The following is a 17,851-nucleotide window of genomic DNA, read 5'->3' as shown; positions in this document are numbered from 1 at the left end:
TTGTAGTCAGTCCTCCATATCTACAGATTCAGCCATCTATGGCTTGAAAATACATAAATTTAAAAACACCAAAAGCAAAAAACAATTGATTTTGCCATTTAATGTACGGCACACAATTTCATGGCTCCGTGGTATAAAAGAGGACTTTGAACAACCTCAACACATTGAGAGGGAATAACACGGGTGACCACCCCTTTTAGCGTAGAGATTTGAGAAATGTCCTTCTTTTTAATATTTTTTTATTGAATACAATATAACATGGTCTCTGAGCAGATAATAAATGTCTGTGGTGAGCTTACATTGTGATAAAGTATTTCTATATTATCTTTTGACCTTTTTTACAAGTTTGTTCTCATTACATTTTTTCTCTCCCACCTCTTCCTACCTCCTTTCCCAACCCCACCCACCACATTGCTCATTTCTCTTTAATTACATCTGTTTTGTCCTCCTATGAACCTTCTTCAGTGTAATAATGTCCGTTTCATATTTCATATTTTTCCATCTTTCCATCCCCAGGCTATTACCGCCTTTCCTGCTGGAATCATTGCTTTACATAGATTCTTTGCAGCAATATTTTTGTTCCCTATAATTGCCATTAACATAAGTTCCATGATGACCTGGATTATTATTTTGAATAGTTTACCCATTTTTATTATCTTATTCCAAAAATTGTTATATTTAAACAATCCCACTCCATATGTGCATACCAGCCTTTCTCTACTTTAGAATGCCAACACATTGGACGTAGTCCTATTCCCATATTTGCTAGTTGGGCTGGTATCCAATGACATTTCCAGATAAATTTGCTTTCTAACTCTATATTTTTCCTGTTTAATTTTCTTAACCCACTTCTTTATTTCCTCTATAGTTTGTTTTGTGAGTGGCCCTTCCTTCTGCCATTTATTTTTTAGTGTTCTTACTATATATTCATCATCTTGTATCATCATTTTATACATACTACTAATCCTTTCTCTGTTTTCTGTCCTTTCGTAAATATACTTTCCAACTTGCTTTTTCTGCCTAGACATTCCCCATATTTCTCTTGTTTAAGTTTGAGCCCCCGGTGGCGCAGTGGGTCAAACCGCTGAGTTGCTGAACTTGCTGATCGAAAGGTCACCGGTTCAAATCGGGGGAGTGGGGTAAATTCCCACTGTTAGCCCCAGATTCTGCCAACCCAGCAGTTCGAAAACATACAAATGTGAGTAGATCAATAGATACTGCTCTGGCAGGAAAGTAACAGCGCTCTATGCAATCATGCTGGCCACATGACCTTGGAGGTGTCTATGGACAATGCTGGCTCTTCAGCTTAGACATGGAGATATGCACCAACCTGCAGAGTTGGTGCTCATCTCCATGTGCTCATGGACTTAATGTCAGGGGAAAACCTTAACTTTACTAAGTTTGTTATATAGGCCTAATACTTTTATCCAATTTTATATCCCACTTTATCTGTTATCCCACCTATTGCAATCAGTTGCCCATTTATGTCATACAAATCTGGTGGCGCAGTGGGTTAAACCCCTGTGCTGGCAGGACTGAAGACCAACAGGTCAGAGGTTCAAATCCGGGGAGAGCGTGGATGAGCTCCAGCTCATCATGTGGGGACATGAGAGAAGTCTCCCACAAAGATGATGAAACATCAAAAAACATCTGAGCATCCCCTGGGCAACGTCCTTGCAGACGGCCAATTCTCTCACACCAGAAGCGAGTTGCAGTTTCTCAAGTCCCTCCTGACATGACAAAAACAAAAACAAAACACCATGTAGGGTCGAACTCCTTTTCATATATGCTTTCTAAGGGTGCCCACTTAAATATTTCAGGCATCCAGAGTGGTTGCAATTTTGCCCATGTTTCAGTGCTAATTTTCTAGGACCTCTTCTTTTTTTAATGGAAGCCTCTAGGTTTCTTGTAAATATCCTGAATTTTCCCTTTCCATTGTTTACTGCTTCTTTTATTCTAAACATTTTTCTTTTTCCCCTCAGAGTTCAGAGTTCCCTCCTTTCATGACATTTCTGCCTCTTTTCAACCCTAGAACATGTGATGAGCTCCATCAGGCCCGTAGCCAGGATTTCGTTTCGGGGGGGGGGGGGGGGGCTAAAATATTTTCGGGGGGGTTTCGGGGGGGCTGAGTCTGAGTGAAAGAGGGTCTAGCCTAGCAAACCTTTTGTATTATTACTCCAATACCCCCATGTATATGGGATATATTGATTATGGTGATCAGATCATGATATGAATAAACATAACAGTTTAAATAATGCACCAGTAAAGCCTTTTCGCGAACCACCATCAGAATTTCGGGGGGGGGGGGGGGCTGAAGCCCCCCAAGCCCCCCCCCCCCGCTACATGCCTGAGCTCCATGCCTCTCCGTGCTTGAAAAGAGGCTGAAGTGTGCTATGAGGGGAACATTTCTCAATGTGATATGGTGTGCATACATGGAATTGGATATACATTGGAAGTCCTGGAACCAAACCAGCAGATACTAAGACCCCTTCTATACTGCCATATAATCCAGACTATAAAATCAGATAATCCACATTATCTGTATTATATGAGTCTACACTGCCATATAATCCAGTTCAAAGCAGATAATCTGGATTTTATATGGAAGCATAGAAATCCAGATTATCTGCTTTGAACTGGATTATATGGCAGGGTAGACTCAGTAAAGGTAAAGGTTTCCCCTGACATTAAGTCATGTCCAACTCTGGGGGGTAGTGCTCATCTCCATTACTAAGCCGAAGAGCCGGCATTATCTGTAGACACCTCCAAAGTCATGTGGCCAACATGACTGCATCAAGCACCGTTACCTATTGATCTACCCACATTTGCATGTTTTCAAATTGCTAGGTTGGCAGAAGCTGGGCATAACGGGGAACTTACTCTGCTCCCCGAATTCGAACCACTGATCTTTCGGTCAGCAAGTTCAGCAGCTTAGTGGTTTAACCTGCTGCGCCACCAAGGGGTCCAGACTCTTAAGCCAGTTCAAAGCAAAAATGTGGATTGTCTGCTTTGATAATCTGAATTAAATGGCAGTGTAGAAAGGGCCTGAGCGAATGGGAAATTGCGATTTTCCCAAATTCATTCAGCTTGTTTCCTTTTTTCCAATGTCAACACAGGGATAAGGGAGCAGGGTAGAGTAGCAGTAATCATTCAGGATTTTTTGTTTTTAGGCCTAAATTACTCCTGACTACAGAGAATTTCTCCATTAGTTAACGCACTATACAATCCATTAGATTGACTTGCCAATCAATGACTGATTGAATGAGCCTACTTACTCTATTTGGGATTGATAAACAGGCATCCAGCCACATTCTCTTAAGGCTTTTAGTGCACGAATGAAAAGTAAATTTAAAAAGACAGTTTAGAATTAACAACATTAAATAACAGTCTCCTTTTCAATGTAAACCTAATTAACATAGCTTTTTATATTACACGTATAATTAGTATATTAATATTATGATAATCTCAGTATAAAAAATATTAAATAGCATATTCCTTTTACTCTAACATGTAAGTAACATTAATATAATTAGCATGGTAAACCTAATTATTAAAGCTTTTTGCTGTACACTTTCCTACGAACTTTTCTGTCTCCTGACACCCGAATAACCTTTTTCCTCCAGTTAGCAATCTTCAGCTTTAGACTGAGTATAAACTACATAAAATGTTTAGATCACTTGGTTTTCTTCCTCCACTTCTGATTTTTAATACCACCAAGTCTGATGAAGAATGGGTAGAACATTTTATTGGGTCCTAACAAAAGGTATTGAGTTGCTGTAGGTTTTAAAAACTTTTAAAAATGATTATAATGAATTCATTTGGGGGAAAAAAGAAAACATATGTACAGTATATTAATGTGAATTTCCATAATATAATTGCAGGATGCTTTATGATTCTGGAACATACTATGGATTTTTAAGAGGAAGAAATAAAAAAGACCAAGTAATACTTATGGTTGCTAGATGGCAGTATGAATCCATAGTTGTCTTAATCCAGTCAAGCTGATACACTAGTATTCCTTCAATTTAAATGAGGGACTAATTGAAAACAAAAGGTTTATTTTTATTTTTTTCCTTTTCATTTAATTTCATGTTATTTATTTATTTTCTTATAAAACAAACTTTCAGTGGTGGTTTTGCAAAGCAATTTTGATCTGTTTGGTTGGAAGCATTCTCAAAGAAGTATTAAAGTTGAATAGATTTCTTCTTCTTCTTCTTCTTCTTCTTCTTCTTCTTCTTCTTCTTCTTCTTCTTCTTCTTCCTCTTCCTACTTCTACCAGTGTTTCAAAGGAAAACTGCACACTGTAGCTCATATTTCAGTAACCTTTTATACATAGAATCATAGAATCATAGAATCAAAGAGTTGGAAGAGACCACATGGGCCATCCAGTCCAACCCCCTGCCAAGAAGCAGGAATATTGCATTCAAATCACCCCTGACAAATGGCCATCCAGCCTCTGTTTAAAAGCTTCCAAAGAAGGAGCCTCCACCACACTCCGGGGCAGAGAGTTCCACTGCTGAACGGCTCTCACAGTCAGGAAGTTCTTCCTAATGTTCAGATGGAATCTCCTCTCTTGTAGTTTGAAGCCATTGTTCTGCGTCCTAGTCTCCAAGGAAGCAGAAAACAAGCTTGCTCCCTCCTCCCTGTGGCTTCCTCTCACATATTTATACATGGCCATCATATCTCCTCTCAGCCTTCTCTTCTTCAGGCTAAACATGCCCAGTTCCCTAAGCCGCTCCTCATAGGGCTTGTTCTCCAGACCCTTGATCATTTTAGTCGCCCTCCTCTGGACACATTCCAGCTTGTCAATATCTCTCTTGAATTGTGGCGCCCAGAATTGGACACAATATTCCAGGTGTGGTCTAACCAAAGCAGAATAGAGGGGTAGCATGACTTCCTTAGATCTAGACACTATGCTCCTATTGATGCAGGCCAAAATCCCATGGGCTTTTTTTGCCACCACGTCACATTGTTGGCTCATGTTTAACTTGTTGTCCACGAGGACTCCAAGATCTTTTTCACACGTACTGCTCTCGAGCCAGGCGTCACCCATTCTGTATCTTTGCATTTCGTTTTTTCTGCCAAAGTGGAGTATCTTGCATTTGTCGCTGTTGAACTTCATTTTGTTAGTTTTGGCCCATCTCTCTAATCTGTCAAGATCGTTTTGAATTCTGCTCCTGTCCTCTGGACTATTGGCTATCCCTCCCAATTTGGTGTCGTCTGCAAACTTGATGATCATGCCTTCTAGCCCTTCATCTAAGTCATTAATAAAGATGTTGAACAGGACGGAACCCTGCGGCACTCCGCTCGTCACTTCTTTCCAAGATGAAGAGGAAGCATTAGTGAGCACTCTCTGTGTTCGTCCACTTAACCAATTACAGATCCACCTCACTGTAGTTTTGCCTAGCCCACATTGGACAAGTTTCCTTGCCAGAAGGTCATGGGGGACCTTGTCGAAGGCCTTACTGAAATCCAGGTACACTACATCCACGGCATTCCCCGCATCTACCCAGCTTGTAGCTCTATCGAAGAAAGAGATCAGATTAGTCTGACATGACTTGTTTTTGATAAATCCATGTTGACTATTAGCGATGACTGCATTTGTTTCTAAGTGTTTGCAGACCACTTCCTTAACAATCTTTTCCAGAATCTTGCCCGGTATCGACGTGAGGCTGACCGGACGGTAGTTGTTTGGGTCATCCTTTTTTCCCTTCTTGAAGATTGGGACCACATTGGCCCTCCTCCAATCTGCTGGAACTTCTCCCGTTTTCCAAGAACTCTCAAAGATGGTTGCCAATGGTTCCGAAATGACTTCCGCTAGTTCCTTCAATACTCTTGGGTGTAGTTGATCTGGCCCTGGGGACTTGAACTCATTAAGAGCGGCCAGGTATTCCTGGACGACTTCTTTCCCAATTTGGGGTTGAATGTCCTCCAAACCCTCATCCACTCCATCTTGCTGAGGTTGAAGACTCTCTTTTTGTGAGAAGACCGAGGCAAAGAAGGCATTAAGTAGTTCTGCCTTTTCCCTATCCCCTGTCAGCATTGCCCCATCTTCTCCTCGAAGAGGTCCTATCGCCTCCTTGTTTTTCCTTTTTCTACTGACATAAGAATAGAAGCCCTTTTTATTGTTTTTAATGTCCCTGGCAAGTCTGAGCTCGTTTTTTGCTTTAGCCTTGCGGACCTTTTCCCTACAGGTGTTGGCTATTTGTTTGAATTCTTCTTTGGTGATTTCTCCTTTTTTCCACTTCTTGTGCATGTCTCTTTTGTGTCTTAGCACAGTTAGAAGTTCTTTGGACATCCATTCTGGCTTCTTTGCACTTGTCCTATTTTTTCTCTTTGTTGGCACAGTTTGCAATTCCGCCTTGAGTATTTCACTCTTGAGAAATTCCCATCCATCCGTAACTCCCTTGTCTTTTAGTATCTGTGTCCACGGAATGCTGCTCAGCGTTTCCTTCATTTTTTGGAAATCAGCTCTTCTAAAGTCCAAAATGCGGGTTTGACTTGTCTTAGTTTCGGCCTTCCTTTGTACCTCAAATTGCAGGAGCACATGGTCACTTGCCACTAAGGGCATATTTTGCCCTTTTGTCATACTCGTAGCATCTGTTGTCATTTTCATTGATTAACGCAAAGGAAACTAAATACAACCTTAATAGTTTATTTGGAAACTAGCTAAACAATGACCACCTAAGATCTCTCAAAGGCATCCCCTTTTACTCTAGTTGACATTTTTGCCAGCATACTCTCAAGAATGAATTTATTTTATAATAATAATAACAACAACAGTAACAACACTTTATTTATTTTCCACCCTTCTCCCCGAGGGGACTTGGCAGATTATAGCATATAAACAGACACAGGCAAACATTCAGTGCCTTGTTACAATGAAATACAATGAAACTCAAATTTTTATCTCCGGCTCTGGGAGAGGCATTCATCTCCATTTCTAAGCTGAGGAGCCTGCCTTGTCTGTAGACATCTCCTGGTTGTGTGGCCGGCATGACTGCCTGGAGCATCTTTTTGCCTTTCTGTTGAGGTGGTACCTATTGATCTACTCACGTTTGCCTGTTTTCAAACTGCTAGATTGGCAGGAGCTAGGGCTAACAGTGGGAGCTCACCCTGTCCCACAGATTCAAACTGCCCACGTTGAGGTCTGCAGTTCAGAAGCACAAGGGTTCAACCCATTGCACCATCACAGCCCCATTTTGCACTGCTCCTCTTCTCTGAGGCCTCTTCCGCACAGCTGAAAAAATCCCACATTATTTGCTTTGAACTGTAATATATGGCAGTGTTGACTCAGATAACCCAGGGCCCTTCCAGACAGGCCCTATATCCCAGAATCTGATCCCAGGTTTCCTCCTTTAAACTGGATTATGTGAATCCATACTGCCAGATAATCTGGGATAAACAGAAAACCTGGGATCAGATCCTGGGATATAGGCCCTGTCTGGAAAAGCCCCTAGTTCAAAGCAGAGATTGCAGGATTTCCTGCCTTGAATATTCTGGGTTATATGGCTATGTGGAAGGGCCTTGACTCTCAGGGATAATGCGTTTCTCTTAGAGGGGAAGATTGGCTGGACTAATGGCAAGTATATTAAAAAGCAGGTTGATTTGATTGTCTGACTTGACTGTCTTTTTGTCCCTGAAACCTATTAACACATCACAGAGGCAAATCCATTATGTCTCTCTCGGGCTATTATATTCGCCAACTTTGTCACTTCAGCATTGTGACAATTTTCTCCTCAGTAATCATCCCCCCAACCCGGGGGGGGGGGGGGCTGAAATTTTTTTCAGGGGGGTTTCGGGGGGGGGCTGAGTTTTGGGGGGGGGCTGAGTCTGAGTGAAAGAGGGTCTAGCCTAGCAAACCTTTTGTATCATTACCCCAATACCCCCATGCATATGGGATATATTGAGTATGGTGATCAGATCATGATATGAATAAACACAACAGTTTAAATAATGCACCAGTAAGGCCTTTTCGCGAACCACCATCAGAATTTCGGGGGGGGGGGGGCTGAAGCCCCCCGAGCCCCCCCCCCCGGCTACATGCCTGCCCGCCACAGTTCGCTTAACTTCCAGCCTCATGAAAAGTTCTTGAAATCTTATGCAATGTTCTGTAATATTTTACTTGGCAATAAACTGAATCTGCTGTGCTGCCTTGGATTGCTCCATATCATCAAATGTGAAATAAACAGGAAATTCAGCAAGTATTTGCACAAAACAGGCCCCCTCTACACTATCATATATTCACATTATCTTCTTTGAACCGGATTATATGAGTCTACACTGCCAATACAGACAATCTGGATTTTTAATGGCAGTGTAGAAGGGGCCACAGAGACCCTAAGATTTGGGGTAATGCCTGGGATTTGATCTGGTTAATCCCTGGACCAGTAATATCATGTGGGTTCACTAAACTAAGATTTTTTTATGCTACCTAATTATAGTACTTTGATCCCACTTTAACTGCCCTGGTTCCATACTATTAAGTTCTAGGAATTCAAGTTTTATGTGGTATTTGGAATCTATTGTCAGAGAGTTCTAGTGACTCACTACAAATCCCAGGAATCCATAAAATGAAGACTTGACAGCCAAAATGGTATTGCTATATGGAGTCTGAAAGAAACTCAAGCATCCACAAGGCTTACGGCTGTCAAATGTGCTGAATGTTTGCCCCAGAAAACTGCTCAATTAGGAATTATCCTATAATAATTCCCATAGTTTCACTTTTTCTCTTTACTTTAGAATGATCAAAATCCATTATTTTGTCCCAGCTTTGAATAGCTTCATTGCGTCAATGCAGTTTATGTATTCTGTATTTCTAAGCTCCCTATGATTCTATGAATCAACTGCAGATGGGGCTAGCAACTGGATTTCAGCCAGTGTATTTAGTGCTGTTATTCATCTGGTGAACATTTTATGGGCGCTGTGGATCAGTTCCAGGGATTTATTTTCTTGAGCTATCTCTAAGCTAAATAGAGCAGAGTTTTTTTTACCTACAGCTCTCAGTGTGCCACTGGTCATGCTGTCTGGGGATTATGGGGAAAATAGTCCAAATGTTTACTTTCCCAAGCTCTGTCTTCGGACAAACATGCTAGTTGCTATTGCTGTGTACTGCCAGTTTCAGAGTTGTGTTGCAACATTTGTTCATCTGTCACAATGTAGAGAAGGTTGCTATTAGCCCTCCAATGCAGAGACTTACAAATCTTTCCCAGTTGGACCAGTGGGATTTATATGACTTTCCATATGTTTGCTGATTGCAACTTGCATCAGCCATGGTCAGTACAGCCAGTGATGAGCAATGCTGGGAATTACTTGGAACAATACTAACATACAGATTGGCCTAATATTGTGTTGTTGAAGGCCTAATAGTCATTCAATGTTTCTGAGATATTTTTTCTGTCCCAAAACAATCATTGGGAGAGTTGCATGATTCCCACTCCTGCTGTAGGATTTGAAAATGCCCACACTCAATTACAAACCTGATTTTGAGAAAGTTTTCAGGGCATTTGAAAGCTGCGGTGAAGCTCCTCAACTTACAGCAAGTCAAGTTGTGCCAATTGTAATATATGTTTATCTTTAAAAATATTATTTCTTAATTTCTTTCTGGTTAAAGGGAGTATCAGGATTTTCAAAGCAACAGCATGGGCACACATGACTCTAATAAATGTTTCCAAACACTCAGATAAATTTCTACTACTTGCCTGCAATGGACAGATTCACAAAAAGAAATTAAGAGATGCTCTGAGACTGCCAACTTGATGTTGAATTATTTCAGCTCCTCTAAATCATGAGTTTGAAGGCCCGGAGTGAGTAGCTTCCAGAAGGTCAAGTGAGATGCAGATGTGTAGAAGGTGATAGCAGATTCTCAATGGCCAAAGAGGACATCAGTGGAGATAGCAATCCATAGTACTAATTGCAAATACAGAGCATTTTTATTTCATTTGGCAGCTATTCAAGAAACCAGAAGCAGCTCCTGATTGGCTCAGAAACTATCCAGCTAGGATCCACTTCCTGAGTGGTTCAGGACATCATTGCTGGTTGACTCTTTTTGGTGGTCAGAAAATCAAATTGTCATCGGAGCATTTGAAATGTCAGTTTGTTTAATGGGGTGCTAACCAAAAGGAATGTGTGGCATTAGATAATGAGTTCTTGATGAACTTCATGGGCTGAGTGCAATGGAAATAATAGGGTTAGTTCAAAGTATACAATGGATGTTTAGGGAAGATGTCCATTTTAATAGGTGAGGCTGGCTTGAGGCATGGGAGCTGAGTTGTTCCCTCCAATATCTTAGTTAATATCAAGGAAGCCAGAAACTCTGACACAAATTCATTATGTTCTCCCCTCACGTCTCCCAGTTCATTGTGAGGGGATTATGGAGATTAGAGGAAAGGAGTTTGGATATGATCTGACAGTATTCCAGAGAAAATTCATACAAAAGGTTAATGTAAGACAAAATGCATGTACACAGAACTGCGGCTTCTATTTAATATAATTTTGTAGATTTCATAATTTTGGGTCGCATTTCTCGATATCATTTCTCGATAAAATTTCTGCCTCAATTGTAAACAGTTGTTATATTCCTCCCTTCTCTAGTGCTTCCAATAACTGCTATTACAGTTCCCTGGAAATTTGCTATTCATATTATGTCTTTTGAATATAAAAAAGTTTCAGATTATATGAATTATTCAAAGTGAGGGCATAACACATGCACACAGTAGTGTTATGATATTTTGCTTATTATTCCGCCTCTTCCTGTTCAATAAAACCAATTATAGTGTTGCTTGCCCACTGAATGAATGCATTTATTGACTTTTCTCTAAGGACATCACAGTCTTATTCTTAAAAGGCAATGACTGTTTATGCATGAATCTGTTTTGTATACCTGCTACCAGACAAGAAGCTGATTGTATTCTGTTTACTTTCTTAGCAGTTAATTCAAGGGGATTTCCTTCCTAATAAATATATTTAGGATTGCACCCTTATAGTCAAATCTATAATTTAAAATTCCTTAGACCGAAACTTGATTGATCGCTTTGAGACTTAGTGGGAGTAAATCAGTTTAAACCCAAGAAGCCAGCCTAACTGTTTTGTGGATTGGGCTGTTAAAAATGCATATGCTTAAAATTAGATTCTTGTAGATTCTTTGCCCAGCAGATGGCAGTCAATACCCACTTATTAAGTAAGAATGGGCTGGGTATTTGACATTTAAAAATGTATTTGAAATTTAGTGTTCTTAAGACCAGTTTCGGCAAACTGGAAAATTTCTGTAACTTGCAGGAATTGTCTCTCTCCCCCCCCCCCCTTTGTTACTGCTACTGCAAAACAGTGCAATTTTGTCAACTCTGTGCTGCCTTAGAAGCTGCACAGTTGTAATATAGTGCAACCCTCCAAAGCAACGTTGTGGACTTATACTAACTAAAATACAACAGTTTTTTTCTGAATGGTTCAATATTAAAAAGGGGGAAACAGAGTAGAGCAAATCAAGCCTGAATTTGCTCTAGAAGCCAAGATGGCTAAATGAAGCTTAGACATATGAGGCTTTGCATATGTCATGAGGTGTTCAGATTCAATGGAAAAGTTGATAATTCCCAGTAAAATTGATGTTAGTAGGAAAAAAGAAAAATGACATTGCAGATGGATTGATTCAATCATGGAAGCTGTGGTTCTGGTTTTGCAAGACCTGAATAGAGCAGTTGATGACAGGGGTTCTTGGCGGTCCCCCATCTGCAGTAGGTAAAGTTAAAGGTTTTCCCCTGACATTAAGTCCAGTTGTGTCTGACTCTGGGGATTGGTGCTCATCTCCATTTCTAAGCGGAAGAGCCTCCAAGGTCATGTAGCCAGCATGGCTTCATGGAGCATTGTTATCTTCCCGCCAGAGCAGTACCTATTGATCTACTCATATTGCATGTTTTTGAACTGCTAGGTTGGCCGAAGCCGGGGCTAACAGTGGGAGCTCATGCCACTCCTCAGATTCGAACCTGCAACCTTTCGGTCAGCAAGTTCAACAGCTCAGTGCTTTAACCCACTGTGCCACCAGGAGCTCCAGGTTGCGCAGTATTCATCCACAGTATTAAGTCAAAATCAATTTGGTGGTAAATAAAAACAGCAACAAAAGAAATGGGGTCGTTGTTTTTCTCTTGATTTATTGTTTTGGAGGGCTTTTTTTTTTTTTTTTGCTTTTTAAAAAACCGATTGAATTCCCCATGTGACAATTAACCTCCTAGGCAGTGGCAGCCTCTAGAAATTTTAATTAAGAGACCAATCAAAGAGCCAAAAGAACTTTACTCACAAAGATGAATGGAGTGGGAAAAGGAATAACTGTTTGTGATAGGCAAAAATCTGATGCATTTCCCCTTTATTTCCTTCATCTATAGTGGGGAATAAAAGCATTCGATAGTCCTTGGGGATGGCATTGCCCTATGGAAGTCTGTGTATCATGGTGTTAACTTGCAGGCGCTGTCCATGGTCTGCTGTAAAAAGAGTCTCATCCTGTTGTAGAAAGGCAAGATATTCCCCTTTCTAAACAATTAGTTGCTAGAAATATTTTGATTCCTTGGATGGAAAGCAAAAGGAAAACCATTGGCATGTATTTAGAACATGAAACAATATGTTGTCTGTAGTGATTAGGTTTTATATGACCTGATAGCTTCTGGTTTGCAGTACCTGTCATTTTGGGATATTTTTATTTCAGGCATTATATCTTTTCCCTATAGTTTTAAAAATAAGGATGAGAATACAGCATAATAATTTTGTTTGTGGAAGATGCCCCCCCCCCCCCCAATTAGGAGTACCTGTTGTGTACATTTGGGGGTAAATTGAGAGCATAAAAGGAATAGATTTGCTAGACAGTTGGTTTGTTCTTGGATTCATCTATAGTGGGGAACAAAAGCATTGGATAGTCCTTGGGGGTGGCATTGACCCATGAAAGTCTGTGTATCATGGTGAAGCTGGATTTGTAAAAATATGTATTGCAGTAAGCCCAGATCAGGTTTTAATGGCCATATCTGAGTGAGACTGTAGACTTAAGAATAAGAGTTGTAATGCAAAGACTGAAAATGATTCTGTTTGTATAATTGGTTTCAGTCTATTTTGAAAGACTGAAACCAGTGTAGGATTCTGCTAGGAATTTGCCGTGAATCTTGTAAGTTTCAATTGAATTCAGTAACACGGTCTTTTGAATAAACATGTCTTAAGTCCAGTTGGGTGCATAATTATGGGCATTCACTATGTTTACTTTCGGCTGACTATCTTTTTGAACAGAGGGCCAGGTCACAGTCCTTCAAACTGTTGGAGGGCAAGATTATAATTTTTTTAAAAAAACATAAATGAATTACTATGCACACTGCACATATCTTATTTGTAGTGCAAAAACAAAAAACCCCACTTAAAAACAATACAATAATTAAATCGAAGAACTATTTAAACAAATATAAACTTCTTAGTATTTCAATGGGAAGTGTAGGTCTACTTCTGGCTGATGAGATAGGGTTGTTGTTGTTGTTGTTGTTATTGTTGTTATCTGCTTTCAAATAATTTCAGACTTAGGTTGATCCTGAGCAAGGGCCAGGTAAATGACGCCGCATCCGGCCCCTGGGCCTTAGTTTGAGGACCCCTGATCTAGGGTGTCAGAAATCACTGTCTACCATTATTTTTAAAATGTACTTAAAGTTACACATATGAGCAGGAAAACTGATATGTAGGTTTAGCTTTTCCTTAGCTCATACATAAGTTTACCCTTATGTAAATTATGTGTTGATATTAGCCTTACAACTAATGCTGGCTGGTGCTTTCCATTCAGTGGTTTGGTGAATGAGTTCCAGGTTTCAATATGAATTTTAAAGGAGCTGTCCAAGGTCCTGAACATATTCTGGAGATAGGATTCAGTATCTTGGATGGTCTTTTTAAGGTTCTGCTTAAAACGCAGAGAGGATTCATCACCATGCAAGAGATAAAATCCTTTAGCCCAGTAGAACAGATAAGTGCTAGGTTTGGAAAGTGAGATCAACAAATGCTGAATGTGTGTGCACAGGATTTAACATATAAGCCAGTCAAAGATCTTAGATCTTCAGGAAAGGCTCTTCTCTCGGTCAGGCACATTTGTTGGGAACAAGACTGAGAAATTTCTAAAGAGTTGCTTCCAGACTGGAATTTTCTCCCTAGGAAAGCAAGGTTGGCTCTCTCATTGCTCTCCATCCAGCAGGAAGTGAAAAATTTTAGATGCTGTCAGATTTTTAGGAATTGACTGTGCTGGGTTTTGCTTATTTTTACATAATGTTTTTAGTGTATTTCGAACCTTATTTTAAAATTAACCTTTCCTCCTCTCTCTGAATTTTTAAATATTTTAATCTCTAAGAATGAAACGGTGGATGCAGAGTCTAAGTACAGTATAACTCGTATAGTATAGTATACTCGTATAAGTATAGTCTTACTGTGTAGGAATGAATAAAAGAATGAGAACAGCAACAACAGCAAGAGAGGAAATTTCTGTGGGGGAACTGGTTTGCATCCAAATATATTTAGCTGGTGACAGAAAGATACCATTGGTAGAATTCATTTTGTCTCCCTTCTGTAGTAATGCCCTGCATACCTTTCATTTTTTGTTGTTCAGATATTAGAGGTACAGTGGGAATTGCTTTGGGGATGAGGGCATAAAGCAGAAATGCCATTTCCTTAGTGGAATTACATTTGAGTGACATCAGGCCACTGCTGGACAAAATGCAGCTGGCTATTATGAGCTGATTAAATTTATATGCCAATCCAGAGGCTTAGAAATTCTGCCCTTGTCATTTCCCAAAGTGCTTATGATATTTGGAGGAAACAGAGAAATGAGTCAAGGCCTCGGATGCCAGCTCTCCATATTAGCTGCCCCCCCCCCCCCGGGTTGACGCTGACTTCTTTTAATTTATTCAGTTCCACGCTATTTCTCCATCACACAGATTGATGCCAGTTTTTCTCTGCATTACAGAGGAACAATTTTATAGTCATGCTTCTTGATGGATTGGTGTCACTTGAAAGGTTACATGTGGAAAAAGTTAGCGTGTGTATCTTTAGCTTCTCATTTTGTTTTTTGTTATGCATTTGGGAACATGTTCATCTCTGTCAGTTTGCCTTTTTCCCCTGCCATATATTTTCAGCTGATCCTTTCTTGTCTGAAGGAACTTGTCGAGCAGCAAAGCTGAAGAAAGGAAATCAATTAGTAGGCAAATATGCTTGGAAAGGACACACAAACTGGCTGAAAAATTTAAGCATGTGGAACCAGTTTGAACCCAATGGCCTTCCTTGGAGTTGGAGATGGTTGTCAGAGTAGAATGCAATAGAGTTATTTTAGTCTCCCTTCTCCAGCCCTAGTATAATGTGAACCACAGTAGCTATAGCTCCAATAATAGATTTAATTTCTGATTTTGTCCAGTTTTTTTGTATTTATTTTTCAAAGAGATAGTTTAACTTTTCTCCTTGAAACACAGACATAGGAGCTGACTACAAATAGCACTTATAATACTATAGGCTAATCATCTTCTTTCAGTTTCATGCATCTGTTTTAACCTTCATATTTTTTCACAACATGCAATCCCATCTAAAAAGCCAATAACACACAGAACAATATATCAAGAATAAAACAACCCAAACTATTAGTAAATCATCAATGCCAATAAAATAGTACAAAGAAATGATAATATAATAACAATAATCCAGGCTAACAAGATGGACTGTATGTAGGCTGCAGTGTTTCCATTCCTCATCTTTCTAACACACAGGCATAGCATTTGTTTTTTTTAAAGACTATCAAAGGCAAAGTTGAAAGCAAAAGATGGTCCAATGGGTAGGGATGAATGATAGCATTTGATACAATGGAAGGATACGGGACTACTTTCCAACAGTACTTGCTGTACTCCTGTGAGTCCCAGAAAGTGTGTGAAGGGGATGATCACAAGTACTTTATTTGTGGCCCTGCCCACTTTTTCTTAGTGGCTCTCTAACCTCTGGCATTTGTTTCCTGAAAAATTAGCAGCAAGACAATGTGACCTGCTCAACAGAAAAGCTTTCCCTGTTGTACTGTCGAATTGGATTTCTCCTCTCCTCTCTTGAATTTCATTTTGCATACCTTGAATTTGGTGTGGCCTCTGTCAAACATATTTAGATGACTTTCCTAAGGGGTTCTTTTAAGCTTGAAATACAATGATTTTGATTTTAAAACTATGTAGTTGGGATCAATATGTTCCCTGGAAAAAACTGGTTTACACAGAGACCCTCACCAGAAACAGAATTAATTTGGGATGAATTTCCAACGTGCCTTAGTTAAAAGGGATAGATATTTCTTTCCTATATTGTAAGATTCCTTAGTTGTATAATTTTAACAGTTTAACTTTGCAACAAGCACATCTTCTCTAAATCCATGTCTAGATCCCATTAAGCTGCCCTCCCCATCCTGGTACTTTCCACATGCTTTGGACTTCAAATCTTACAAGCCCTCACACTAGGCATGTTAGGGTTGATCAGAGCTGGAGAACTATGTTGCAGGGCCTTTAGATCCAAGTGTGCATGTACACAGATTTAATTTGATTTCTTTAAAGATGAGAAGGATACTCGTTCTTGTAGTTAGTTGACTTTAATGCATCTGCCCTCTATAATGTGGTAGAGGAATTTACTTTTCTTCTGGATGATTTCAGTTGTTGTTAATTGCCAGTTCCCCTCCGCTCTAACCAGATTTGTGAGGCATGATGGTGCATGTAGTTCATCATCATCCGGAGAGCCCAAGGTTCTCCATGCCTGCCATATAGGATTACCCAGCTCATGTTCTCCTGCGGTTGGAATCCACAGAGGGCTATACCAAACAATTCTTTTGAATGCATGAACCAGCCCTTATACATTTTCTGCCAAGTCTAGCCAAAAGCTCTGCTAATATATTGTTGACAAGACCTTCTTTTGATGTCCCTAAAAATGGATACAAACCAGACTGGAAATCCAATAATCCACAGGCTCCCAAAGTGCTTTTAAACAATGCATGAGTAGAAAGTGGCTTTGAATGAGAAAACATAATTTTCAATTAGCTGCCAATTCAGAGGAAAGTGGGTGGGAACCAGCCAACATGTGAAAATGCTGGGATAGTCTACCATTCTTTGTAACTGCTTGTCAACTAACAGCCTTTTTTCCCTTGTTAGAAATCACCTTGCTGCAATTTGGCAGAGGTCCCATGGCCACAATATGTTTTGTTTCTGAATTATTGCTAAGCAAACGCTCAACATGGAAGGAGGTAGATCTAAGCTAATCACCTGCAGAATGCCTTTTCATGTGGGTGGGTACTGATGTTATACAGCCAAAGCTTGAGTTTTAGGAATTCAGCCTGGTGTTACATTTTTAATTGGTTTATGACTGTGCATTAGGGCTCCTCACACAGTTGGCAGTTGTCTATTGTACTAGAATGGTAAGTCTGGAAATCTTTAACATATTTCAAGACTCAACAGTATGCTTGTTGTTTAACTGATCTCACAAAGAGCTATGGAGTATGTTCTGATAGCTTTTTCTACTGGTCCAACTTGTGATTGGAAAATAGTATTTATTTACATATGGATATTTATTTATTTATTTATTTATTTGGTATGCTTGTATACCGCTAATATCTCAGCCTGTGCGGCGACTCATTGCGGTTTACAACATGTTAAAATATACAGTGTTAAAAAATACAATTCACTTGAGCATATAAAAATTAAAATTAAGAATACATACAAAAAACATACGCAGTATTGGGCCACCAATACAGATCGGGACATCTCATAGTTAAAATCGTCATCCAATTCGTTGTCTTGATTGCTAATCCATGGTCAGATAGAACATCACGACGAAGGTCAATTGA

The sequence above is a fragment of the Anolis sagrei genome, chromosome 1 (genome assembly GCF_037176765.1).
Source record: "Anolis sagrei isolate rAnoSag1 chromosome 1, rAnoSag1.mat, whole genome shotgun sequence".
NCBI lineage: Eukaryota > Metazoa > Chordata > Lepidosauria > Squamata > Dactyloidae > Anolis > Anolis sagrei.
The sequence above is the reverse complement of the archived record's forward strand: the minus strand, read 5'-3'. Positions refer to the sequence as shown.